Here is a 12,761-nt window from a genome sequence, read left to right on the forward strand (position 1 = left end):
CTAGAAAACTAATACCGACAGTAATAATGCAAAAAGTTTAAAGAAGAGGAAAATAACTCAAAACCTATTTTATAAGGAGATGAGAGAAAAAGAGGCTGGAAAGATAGCAGCAGAAAAAGTTAGTACACACCAGAGGGCGAGAAGGCACAGTAGTATCCTACTTAGAGTGTTGTTATTGTCTTTTGGTTAATTTCGGTGTAAAAACTACTCGGGGGGCTATCTTAATTTTGAAGCAACTGATTAAAGGGAGAGCAACTGTTTAACACCTTCCGCTAACTCTGAGGCTACTCTCATCAAAAGCCCCAAAATGGGGAGCGCGACTATTTCACTTTTCCCGAACGGAGTACAAACCACGGCAACTCGAATCCACAGTCTGGCATTTAGCTTTCCAATCTGGAGCGATAAGTGTAGATAAGATTATCAAGGAATGGAAGAACAGAAGTCCTAGAACGTTGAACAAATTTAAAGCTATACTACCCGATCCCGTGCTGTTGTCTTACCGACAAAATACCTTTTGAGAGTTAAAATATATGTAAAACCTTATTTGAAAGAATACGTAATTTCCTACGCATACATAAAGGAGCTGATTCATAAAGAGTACGTAGATAATCGAAATTCGAACGAATTTAAATATGATATAATAACAAAAGAATATGAAATTCGGGACGTCCACATGATATGAATATTACCCCACGCTTCTCTAGTATTAAAAATGTCATCTACAAAAATTGCACCTGTATTACCTTGTTAGAGTCCTAAAACTATATAAATTTAGAGTGTAACATTAAATAACACTGAAATCAGCTTCGAGTATTGTAGGAGTCCTTTACAAGAGCAAGTATGGTGATTTTGAGAGGGAATGCTAATAACTGAGTACATAAATTGTACACTTCTTTTCTATACTGCCCCACGCCAGTACAGCGGTGTATCTACGGATTTACAACGCTAAAATCAGAGGTTCGATTCCCCTTGGTGGGCTGAGGAGATAGCCCGATGTGGCTTTGCAATAAGAAAACATACACACTTTTCTATACTATATACCATAAATTGTTTAGAGTTATCTATTCTCCCTAAAGTTGCCCATAACAAATTAAGTGTGTAGAAAAACAGTCGCTACATATACCTGGGTGACTAGAGCCAGGTTTAAGGATTCTTGAAGAGCAACCAAACAATAATAATAATTTCTGTGCAAAACCTATCTGATGTGGAATCAATTGATGAAAATGTTCAATAGATCGGGTGATGCTCTATTAATACATGCTCCAATGCAAAAAAGTGACGTAATTCGAGAATAAGATTTCAATAGTAAAACATGTTTTCTAGGCTTCGGAACTGGTGTTTTTTCTAGATGTTTCAAATCACTTGATTAAATACAAGGAACTAAATATTTTTAAACAAATTCAAAAGAAATGCTTTTGTATTAGCATCTGATGGAAACCACATACAGTAAGTGATATTCAGCCGAAGATACAAGCTATTATGTTGAATTGCATCTTAAAATGTGAGTAGTAAACTCTCGGTCTTCCTATATCTAACTTCATTTGTCAGTAATTGAGTGAACTTCACAAAACTTCGTGAAATGCTTTCTACAAAGTGAATTTGGAGGATGTTCATTAAAATGAAAACAAATTGACTCCAGCACATTCGTATACGATCACTGATATACTCTGGACATAAGTTTTAATGCACTTGTGGTGTTTTAGAGCACTTCGCATGAATCTTCTACAGAAGGAGTGATAAACTTTACATCAGACAGCTGCTAAATGAGTAAATTTAAGTGTTCTACAAAGGAATACGCCATTGAAGCAAACTTTTCTTTACAAGAATGTTCAAAAGAGCTGTAGTTAAAACTGGTATCAGAATGTTTAAGCTGAGAATGGTCAGCTTTTGAAATATTTCAGGTCAGAGGTTTGAGACGAGAATGTACTTCTAGACAATGTAGTTTTCCAGTTAACAGACAAGAAATTCTGGATAATATTTTATTCATAATAAGAATAAAATTATCATTTCTCAATGAGTTAGGAAGAGTGGATAAAAATTAAACCTAAAGGGTTATGTTTTTAATTTTAGTGCTTGGTCCAAAAGTAGAGACATCATTAATCAGAATCGAGTTATATGTGTGTGTGTGTGTTTTCTTATTACAAAGCCACATCGGGCTATCTGCTGAATCCGCCGAGGGGAATCCAATCCCTGATTTTGGCTTTGTAATTCCGAAGACTTACCGCTGTCCCATCGGGAGACTGAAATATTCGTCACAATAAGAAGTTTTAACGTTCGCAACAAGCTCAACAACTATATATGTAACGTGTTTTGTGCTGCCATCTAGTGGTGTAAACTATAAGTTTAGTTCTATGCTGTATTCAGTGCCTGAAATGATATAATGCGTTTTATATATTTATTGTGTCTAACAGGCTGTATTGTTTGGTAGTAATTTTCTATAATGTACTTTAGTGACTCACCAAAACGAGTGCAGGGATTACAATAACAGTAAGTACAACATGTGTTTGTTTGTTTTTGAATTTCGCGCAAAATACTCGATGGTTATCTACGCTAGCTGTCCCTAATTTAGCAGTGTAAGACTAAAGGGAAGGCAGCTAGTCATCATCACTTACCGCCAACTATTGGGCTATTTTTTACCAACAAATAGTGGGTTTGACCATCACACTGTAACGCTCTCATGGCTGAAAGGGCGAGCATGTTTGGTACGACGGGGATTCGAACCTGGGACCCTCAGATTACGAGTCGAAGACCTTAACCCACTTGGCCATGTCAGGCCCAACATGTATGAATACTATCTCTTTGAATTTTATTATTTTTCAATTCTCACGAAAAATAGTAGTTTTATTTTTGAAATAGTCATTCATATCTGAACTAGAAACAATTTTTTTTTCTATCTTTATAACTTAAATCCATTAAAATAGTGGTGCACAAACGTCTTGAGTCAGGGTCCGCAAACAGACTTCTCGTAACCGTTGGGGCCACAAAAAGTGAAGATTAAAATCGTCCCACAGTTGTCTCACACAAGATGGACATCACATTTACGAACACGCAAATAACGATTACATCAAAGAGTTTGCACATTATTCTAAGAAATGTTATGATACGTCAACTGTCACAAAGTCAGTGCGATGGGTGGTGTTACATGTCATCTACGAGTTTAGAAATGTTTGACGTTGAAAGACGCAAGACTGCTTTTAGATGATCATCAGTCAGCTGATTGCGAGTGTTGTTTTTGTTCAGTTTTATATGCGAGAAAGCCTGTTAGCAGCAGTACGTGCTGCAAAACATTCTGGTGTGGACAAGTGCATTCTCTTTCAGATTAGCAAATGTATCAGACAACGTTTTGTAGAAGTCAAGCAAACTGTTTTCTCGGTAAATAGCACGCAGTTCATCAGATGCCTGGAGATCAATAAGTTTGATCTTATATTCTGCTGACAAGTCATCCACTGACACACTGAACGGATCAGCAAAAAGTTTCATCAACAATCTGCATTGGTCAAAGTCATGAAACCGTGAGTTGAAGGATTGAATCTATGTATCTAGCTTCCCAACATAAACTTCTGTGTCAATGTCCTGATTCTTCTGTAGCTGTGACTGAAAAGTGGGAAAGTGCACGAAGTTGCCTGATGCTGTTTGCTGCCGAAACAACTGCAACTTTGTCCTGAAAGCTGAGACGTAGTTTGCAAGCTGACAGACAAGCTGATTTTTGCCTTGCAACTTCAAATTCAGATCATTCAAGTGTTGTGTTATGTCGACCAGAAAGGTCAAATCAGCTTGCAATGCTGAATCAGTCATGGAAATCACTTCTGTGTCTTTGTTCTTGCTTCTGAGGAATTCTATCACCTCATCAATCAACTCCCAGAATCTTCTGAGCATCTTCTCTCGACTGAGCCAGCGTACTTCACGGTGATACACAAGTTCACCGTAGTGTGAATCAATTTCTTTAAGAAGACTTCGAAACTGACGGTGATTGAGCCCTCGTGATTTGATGAAATTAATGGTTTTTGTCACTAATGCCATCAGTGCCTGAAAACCAAGTTATTTACTGCAAGGTTCTGTTGGTGAATAATACAGTGCAACCTTACCAACTGTATGTTCTGCTTTCCTCGATGCTTCATCAACAGTGCTACCAGCACGGTCATGGCTGGTGCTCTATCAATCTCGTGAAATCCAGTGAAACACTACTACTCAGTCGTACTGTCTCCTCCAATAGAGCAGAGCCAGTTGTCTGACCCTTCATTGAACCCATGCTGATTAGTGCCTCTGTGATATCAAACGATGACGACACACCACGAACAAAAACTGGTAGCTGTGCTGTTGAACTGATGTCAGTCGACTCGTCTGCTGCCAAAGAAAAGTAGACAAATTTGGCTGCTTTATTTGTAAGTTGCCTTGTCACGTCTGCTGAGAGGAGTGAAATTCTTCGTTGAACTGTCATACGATTCAAAGCCACCGTCTGTATCTTGAGAACTGCTTCTGGACACAACTTTTCCGATGCAGTAATCATACATTGCTTGATAAAATCACTATCAGTGAACGGTTGGGCAGATTTCGCGATCTTGAACGAAAAATCGTAACTGACCTCACATGCTGCACCTAAATCTGCTGACTGCTCTGAGAAAACGTTCTGCTGGTGATTCAGCGACCGCCGCAGAGATTCAATTTCAGCTGTTCGTTCGTCACCGACAACGTTGTGGAAATCTTTATGCTTCGACTCATAAGGATGTTTTATATTGGATTCCTTCGCCACTGCTACTGTCGAATGACACAGCAGACAAATCACGTTCTTCTGTTGTTGAACAAAACAGTATTGCGTAGTCCAGTCATCATGAAACTGCCGGTTTTCGTCGTCAATTTTTCTTTTACGATTAGCTGCCATTTTTGTTGCGAAATAATATCAAAATAGGGCTCGTAAGTAAATCTCGAAGAACAGCTGGAACGCGTGAAATTTCGTAATTACGTAAATATTACGTCATTGCGCCATTGATTAAATGCCTATGCATTAACGAGATTTGCTTATTAAATTTTCTTTATTGCTCGACACAAATATGGAACCATCCAGTATTTAATCTATTGCAGATTCTTCTACAGCGCTTAATCTTCGCGCAGGAGCGAACTTTCTATGTTTGACTTTTCCGCGGGCCGAACTTTGTGCACTACTGCGTTAAAATAATACAATGTAATTAAGGAACAGGACAATACGGTGAGGTAATTACACTTAGGCAGAAACTGTTCGACGTTATTACTATTATCAATTTTTTTTTACTGATACTATATAATATATGTATATATACTATATAAACGTATATATATTATATGCATTATTAGTTCTCATGTAATACTGGTTTGTTTGTTTCAAGTATTTATATTGTCAAAAATATACCATACATCAAATACTGTAGTAAAAACATAACAACACGATGTGTTGTATTTTTCCCATCACAGGTACCGAAACTCGATTTTTAGCATTATAAGTCTTTAAGCTTTCCTTTAGGCTACTGGGGGCACCATATCGTCATGAGGGGAAAGTACATTTAGGCTGAAATTCGTTTGTGACAGTTTCTGTGAAATCATCAAAGTTCACCGTATGTCGCTTCACTCAAACCACTGTGAAAAGCAATGAACAACATATTGTGACATCACCAATCCAACCACCTACATGGTGTACAGGCCCCCGGAAAAACTTGTGCAGCATTCACCACACGAGAATAACTAAAATTTTAACCATCATCATTAAGACAGGAGGGTTGGAGGTTTATACACACAAGAGAAAACTTCTGGGTAAAATGATCCAACCAATTATTATCTATTCGTTATCATTAATACTACTTTCTTACAGGAACTCGATACGATTTAAACATTCATACTGTACAGCTTTCTTATAGATATTACTATATTTACTTTTTCCATATCGAATAATTACATATTTCTACTATGCTTCTATCCCAGTTTCCTGTAGGTGGTTTTATAAATATTTTTAGTTGTATTTCAGGTGTTTGTTCCTGCAGTTGACCGCAACTATAGGAATCGTCTCATTTTTTTAACTTTGATACTTCACTCTCAGAGTTAAAAATATTTTTAAACTTTTTTTCCATTCAGCTATCAAACAACAAAATGAGTCATACATTAAAACATTAACAATTTATCCCATACTTACCAAATGTCATATATTCTTTTGTGCTTTTTGGTTCTCAATTTTCTCTAGGAATGAATATTTGATCATTTTCAGTAAAATAGTTTTGATTTGGTTTGTTTTAAATTTCGCGCAAAAGCCTATCTGCGCTAGCCGTCCCTAATTTAGCAGTGTAAGACGAGAGGGAAGGCAGCTAACTAGTCATCATTACCCACCGCCAAATCTTGGGCTACTCTATTACTAACGAATAGTGGGATTAACCATCACTTTGTAATGCCTCCATGACTGAAGGGGCGAAAATGTTTGGTGTGGCAGGGATTCGATCTCGCGACCCTCAGATTACGAGTCGAGTGCCTTAACCACTTGGCCAAAAATAGTTTTGAATTGTAAGTGTTAGCAGTAATCTCCCACAAGTTGAAAGATCTTTTTCTATTTGAAGACGAATCAATAAACCGTTATTCTATTGAGTAGTATTCAATAATGATGCATGAGAAAGTACATTCTCAATGATTTTAGGGTCTCACAAATCTGGCTTGTAATCTCCTGAATTTTTAAGACTCAACAAACAAGTTTAACTCTTTGTAATTTCCAGATACTTTTACACCACTGCTTTCAGCTCTCACTTGAACTAATTTTCCATCATCGTTGAGATATTCTCTTGGCTCACCAAATATTGCACTGAAGCTCTTCACCAGTTTGGTCTGTACGAATTGGCAAGGAGTAGGCGTTTTTTGTTTTGTTTTCAGAATAGGTCACAATTGACTGCAATGTCCATGGTTACTCTTTGGAGGAAATGTCAGTCAGATGTTATTTTAGTGGATTTTCTCAAGTCAGCATTTAGGTCCGGCTCGACTAGTAACTTGAGGGTCGCGGGTACGAAATCTTCGAATTTCCGTTACACCAAACATGCTCGCTCGTCATGTCAGACGTGGGGGAGTTATATTGTGACGGCCAATCACACTGTTCATAAATAAAATAGTAGCCCAAGAGCTGGGCTACTCTTTTACTAATGCAAAATTAGAGATGGCTAGCGCAGATAGCCTTCGTGTAAGGTTCTCGCAAAATACAAATACATATTAGCAGTTGTGAAATGTTACACATCTCATTCACAACTTTGCTATCTTAAACATCATTCATGAATTTTGGACAGTAAGGCCAGAAGTAAATTTTGTTTTTTTATCCCCATGTAGCCACCAACTTGGAAGCTATGAAGCAATTCTTTTTTTTATTCATCAATGAATAAGTAACTTCCATATCAGTTCTAGTTTTTCTAAAGAATGGCCATCTGGAGGTGGTATTGAGAATAATGTTAATTCCGGTATTCCTAAGTGTGGGGTTTTCAAAAATAAACATCTTCATTTTGATTTGATTGCCCAGACAGCCCATTCACATTTCAATGCTAACACCGTTAATGCTGTTTTGTAGCAGTTGAAAACTGAAATTTTACACATCCATAGCGAGAAAAATGTATGTGTTTTCCAAGTATATTTTAAAATCATTTTCTACAGAAATGTATCTTTACTAACTGTAATTTTCGGTGTAACACGAAGAGTGATAAATTGATTTATTTCAGGCTCAGCGATCATTCTGTACAGATTACGTTTCTTTTATTAATATGTTATGTCTTCTCTTCCCTCTTGTATTGTGATGGCATACAATGAGCAACAGTCGAATGTTATTCAGATGAGAATTGTACCTGCTGGTAAATCTAATGGATCGTCTTTCACCTAGCAAGTGTATCATGGTAATATGACAGAACAGTAATGGGAAAAGAAATGTTTGCATCTGATAAATGGTTATAGCTTTGGTACATACCTACAGCATAAGTTACTTGGTTCTGGTTCAAATTATTCGTATCTCATTGAAATAAATTGTAAGCTGGATTACTTGCAAGGCAGACAAGCACATTGGAATTGTCGACAAGCTTCATATCTATGTCACAGTTGAGCCTCTTTCGAACTGGTTACTGATGATGAATTTTATAATGTTAAGTCAACGGATGAGGAGGAAGATTCACATTCGATCGTCGATGTGAAGTCAGGCCTAATGAATGCCAATAGAAATGTAGTTTGACAGCTCAGGTGTTTCGTGATGACGAGAAACCCACTTGAAGTAAAATTTTATCTCAAGACGACTGGTATGGGTATTAAAACTTCTATTAAAATGAAGTGGAGAATAACGTTTCGATCTTCTTAGGCCATCTTCAAGATACAGCTCAGATGTTTGTCAAAAATTATCACTCTAGTCTTCTAATAATTATGAGTGGAATTAAATGCATGACTAGTAGTTAGGACAACTGGTCAATTAGAAATGAATAATTGGAAATAAGCGATATTTTTGCTTTTTAAACTTTTGAATAATATGTAAAAATAGTTAGGTGTCAGTGTCTGGTAATGATTTTCCAAACTATCTAGTTATTGAAGGATTTTTGCAGACCAGATCATGTGATAAATGAGAGATCAAACCTGTGATGGGTTTGGTAGATCCATTGTGATTTTTCTGAAACATAGTAAGGGAGTTAGTTGTGCTCCAATGCTGGATGTGAAATTACTTAAGTCTTGTTGACATTTCTCAGTGTGATGTTTTGTAGGCATAATATAGTGTGTTTTTCACTGCTTAGATGGCAGCACAAGATTGAATGTATAACATATACGAATGGCCGCTAATTGCAGTAGCGAAAGTAATATTGGTATAATTTCTAACATTTCTGCTATATTTAACTATATATATCTATCACCACAACTGGCAGTTGACAACATGATATGTGATTTGGGTGGTGAAATGTGTCACTAATAACGACACCCACTGGTTCATAGTTGCTCACACATTTTGATGATATTGTTATATGGGGACTAATACTTTTCATTGATATTAGCGAAGGAATATTTTGTAGTTATGTAAGATATTCATATATTTTCAATTTTGGCATTATAAGAATAAATAATGATTACTGATTTGTTAAAAAAACAAGAACAAGACAAATCGTCTATTGTTTTGTTGCAGTTTTGATTTAGAAGCATGTTTGATTTTTAAAACTGAATTATTTATGATATTTGCAGATACTATCGATATTATCCCAGTATCTACATTTAGAAGTGATACTATAACACAATGTTTGTGTTACTTATATGAATGTAGCCCTGGATTAATATGTGGTATAAGAAATTATTTATTTTGTATTACTTAAAACGATGCGTAAATCTTCTCACTCAAGGTTCAGTTTGAATTTTTCGCAAAGCTACACGAGGGCTATCTGCGCTTGTTGTCCCTACTTTTGCACTGTAAGACTACAGGGAAGGCAGCTAATCATCACCAACCACTGCAAACTTTTGGACTACTCTTTTACCAACGAATAATGGGATTGATCGTTACATTATAACGCCTCCACGGCTGAAAGGGCGGGAATATTCGGTGGGACGGGAACTCGAACCTGCGACCCTTAGCTTACGAGTCGAGTGCCTTAACCATCTGGCCATGCCGGACCCTACCTTCCTTAGACATCTAAAACTATTACGATGCCAAGTATAATAATAGGAATTGTTGCTATTTCTACTTTCCAGACAAACAGAGGACGTACAATGGCTGTTTAAAAAGTAACCTCACCAGTGATAGAACTCCAAGTTATTGTGCATTGGAAGAACACAAAATCCCTGGTCATGTAGTGGACAGAAATATGAGCGGTTCTACTCAGAGCTAATTTTCAACATCAAGAACATTGGGGCCTGGCATGGCCTAGCGCGTAAGGCGTGCGACTCGTAATCCAAGGGTCGCGGGTTCGCGCCCGCGTCGCGCCAAACATGCTCGCCCTCCCAGCCGTGGGGGCGTTATAATGTGACGGTCAATTCCACTATTCGTTGGTAAAAGAGTAGCCCAAGGGTTGGCGGTGGGTGGTGATGACTAGCTGCCTTCCCTCTAGCCTTACACTGCAAAATTAGGGACGGCTAGCACAGATAGCCCTTGAATAGCTTTTTGCGAAATTCCAAAACAAACAAACAAAAAAGAATATTGGGGTCTAGATGGCTAAAGTTTAACAGATAGTGTTTTTTGAACCAGGAAAATTCTCACCTCAGGATTGTCTTTGTAAACGATATCATTAAGCGAGAGTCATCCAGTAAAGCATTTGTCATTCTCCTATTTTATCCTTAAAGTGAAACATGTTTTCTAAATTCAAATTTTTATTTTTTTACTGATATGAGCCGGATATTATTTAGTTTAAACCCACGTTTTTACTTAATTATGTGGTGTTTAATTTTTCCACAATTTTGTGCCTGATTATGCTAGTTTAATTTTCTATTTTGCTTCATCCTGTATTTTGAGTTTGAGAGTTATATATTGTATAATTTATCCTATGTTTTAAGTTTTAACTTAGTTTTAATTCAATCTGCTCTTCGTAACTGACTTTTTTAAAGTGTAAAACCACATCAGTTAAATGATAAACAACAGTTAAGGCCAGATTCCGTAAGTGATATCTTGTAAACGCGTTTTGTTTTATTAAAAGTTATTCGTCATTATCCACAAATCTATAATGAAACATCTCTATACGCTTCATAACAAAATACTACACAGAGTTTTCCGTTTCGTCATACAGATTTAAAGTGCCATTTGAAATTCTCCGAGATATAAATTATTTTCAATGCTTTTTAAATAGTTATTGAATTTGATTGTATCTATAAGGTACCTGCTCAAGCAATTTATATCAATAATCAGTGAAACAATTACATATGTTTGTGAATGATAAAAATCAGACATGTAAAAAGAATGAAATTATTCTATAAACTTGCCCTTCAAATATGTACAGTTACAGCATAAAACTAATAGATTTAATTTAACGGATAGATTTAATTGATAAAAGTATTATCAGCTACTTTAAAAGTTGCTCTTTCTGGTAAAATATTTATTATAAAAAACAAAGTTCAATTTTAACTCATTTCCCAGTGGTACAACAGTATGTCTGCGGACTTAATGCTAGAAACCAGCTGTCGATGTCCGTGGTGGGTAGAGTGCATATAGTCAGTCCATCGTGTAGCTTTGTGCTTAACTTCACATAAACAAAACAACCTCCAGCCATTCGTAAGTGAAAGATTGTTTAAAAGTATCGTGTAATACATATTTTACACTGACGTTCAAACAGTTATGATGCATGATTTGTCAACAGATCCGATTGCAACCGATACTTGAATATTTTCGAGAGTGTGTGTGTTTCCCTTATAGCAAAGTCACATCGGGCTATCTGTTGAGTCCACCGAGGAGATTCGAAACCCTGATTTTAGAGTTGTAAATCCGTTGATTTACCACTGTACCAGCGGGTGACTCGAGCGTGTTGCTTTGGAATATAAATACGTTAGAAATAGGCTCCACGGCACGAGCAGTTTTTCTGATAACCAGTGAGCAAAGGATGATTTGTTATATGTGGTAGTTAAAGTTTGGAGTTGATTTAAAACAGTGAAAGGTGACCTATTTCTTTGTGATTTACTGTTACGACTGGACTTTTACTGAAAATAATATCAGCGATAGTTGTACCTGTTTTCTGTCATTCAAAGACAATGCTACTTGAAAAAAATATTTTAAATATTCAAATGAAGCAAGGACTTAGGAATTTTAAGATATATTATGAAATAATTCGTGCATGCTTTAAATTCTCATTTGAACTTAGTTAAGTTTTCCTGGGATCGTTACACTGCCTCAGATCTCTTCATCAGCGCTCTTATATTTTGATTATTATCTGATCCATCTGTTCTTGAGCATGTAGTTATTATTAGCCTTGTGTGTGTTCCTATAAATGCTTTTTTTTTGTTGGACATTGACCTGCATGACTGTAATAAAACTGTTCAGTGCTTTAAAAAGGACTGGACCCAGAGATGAAAGATTCCTTGTTCATCTTCCTTCATCATAGCTTGTATCTGAACTGCTATTGGCACTTAATAGATAGAACTAGCTGTTTGGCCATCATTTCATTTAAGCAGTTCCAGATGTCTTTCAGTACTCTAAGGTTCGTGATTATGGAAGTTATACTTTGTAGCTTTTGTGAAATCGATAATCAATACTCTTTCTATTAATTGCACAGCAGAGAGTTCAAAAGGAAAATCAGGCGTATCAAATGCTGAGTTTTATCTCTTCACGACCTTGTGTTTGTTTTGGAGCAAAGTTACATTGTGCTATCTGTTGTGTCCAAGGCAGAGAATCAAACTCCCTATCATAGTGTTGTAAGTCTATAGATTTACCGCTGTCCCACCAGGAGATCTTAACCTTGTGTTCTTTGACCTTTTAGACACCAATTTCAGCAGCCTTCTTCTTCTCTTTGTATTAAACTTTTTCATATAATTACGTGAAAGACTCTCAGCTAGTTATAAAGAAATCTCGTGTCCTTATGATGATGTAAATATTTATTGGAGGTACATCTATTGACCAGTAGAGGGCGTTCTCAACTGTTTTGCAATGATATTTGTCATAAAAGGAATCCATGTTTTTTTGGAAGTGTTTTTTTTTTTATTTATGTGCTGAGTCAGCTTATTAGCCTTGTGAAATATAGGTTTTTCCAAATAAGACCAAATAATAAATAAATACACTGGAAGATGTGCACACAATAAAATACATTGGAATTTTTTCAACATTCGGCAAATCATCATTT

The 12,761-nt window shown here is 36.4% G+C and overlaps 2 protein-coding genes across 4 annotated transcripts in view; one reads left to right on the forward strand and one right to left on the reverse strand.

Moving 5' to 3' along the window:
* LOC143244454 (uncharacterized) overlaps positions 1-12,761 on the reverse strand; it is a 57,055-nt gene that overhangs the window by 39,068 nt on the left and 5,226 nt on the right. The gene's annotated exons all lie outside the window — the stretch shown is intronic.
* The window catches only part of LOC143244435 (ecdysone-induced protein 78C-like), a 185,898-nt gene that overhangs the window by 12,849 nt on the left and 160,288 nt on the right, over positions 1-12,761 (forward strand). The gene's annotated exons all lie outside the window — the stretch shown is intronic.

Source organism: Tachypleus tridentatus, chromosome 1 (assembly GCF_004210375.1).
Source record: "Tachypleus tridentatus isolate NWPU-2018 chromosome 1, ASM421037v1, whole genome shotgun sequence".
In the NCBI taxonomy this organism is placed as follows: domain Eukaryota; kingdom Metazoa; phylum Arthropoda; class Merostomata; order Xiphosura; family Limulidae; genus Tachypleus; species Tachypleus tridentatus.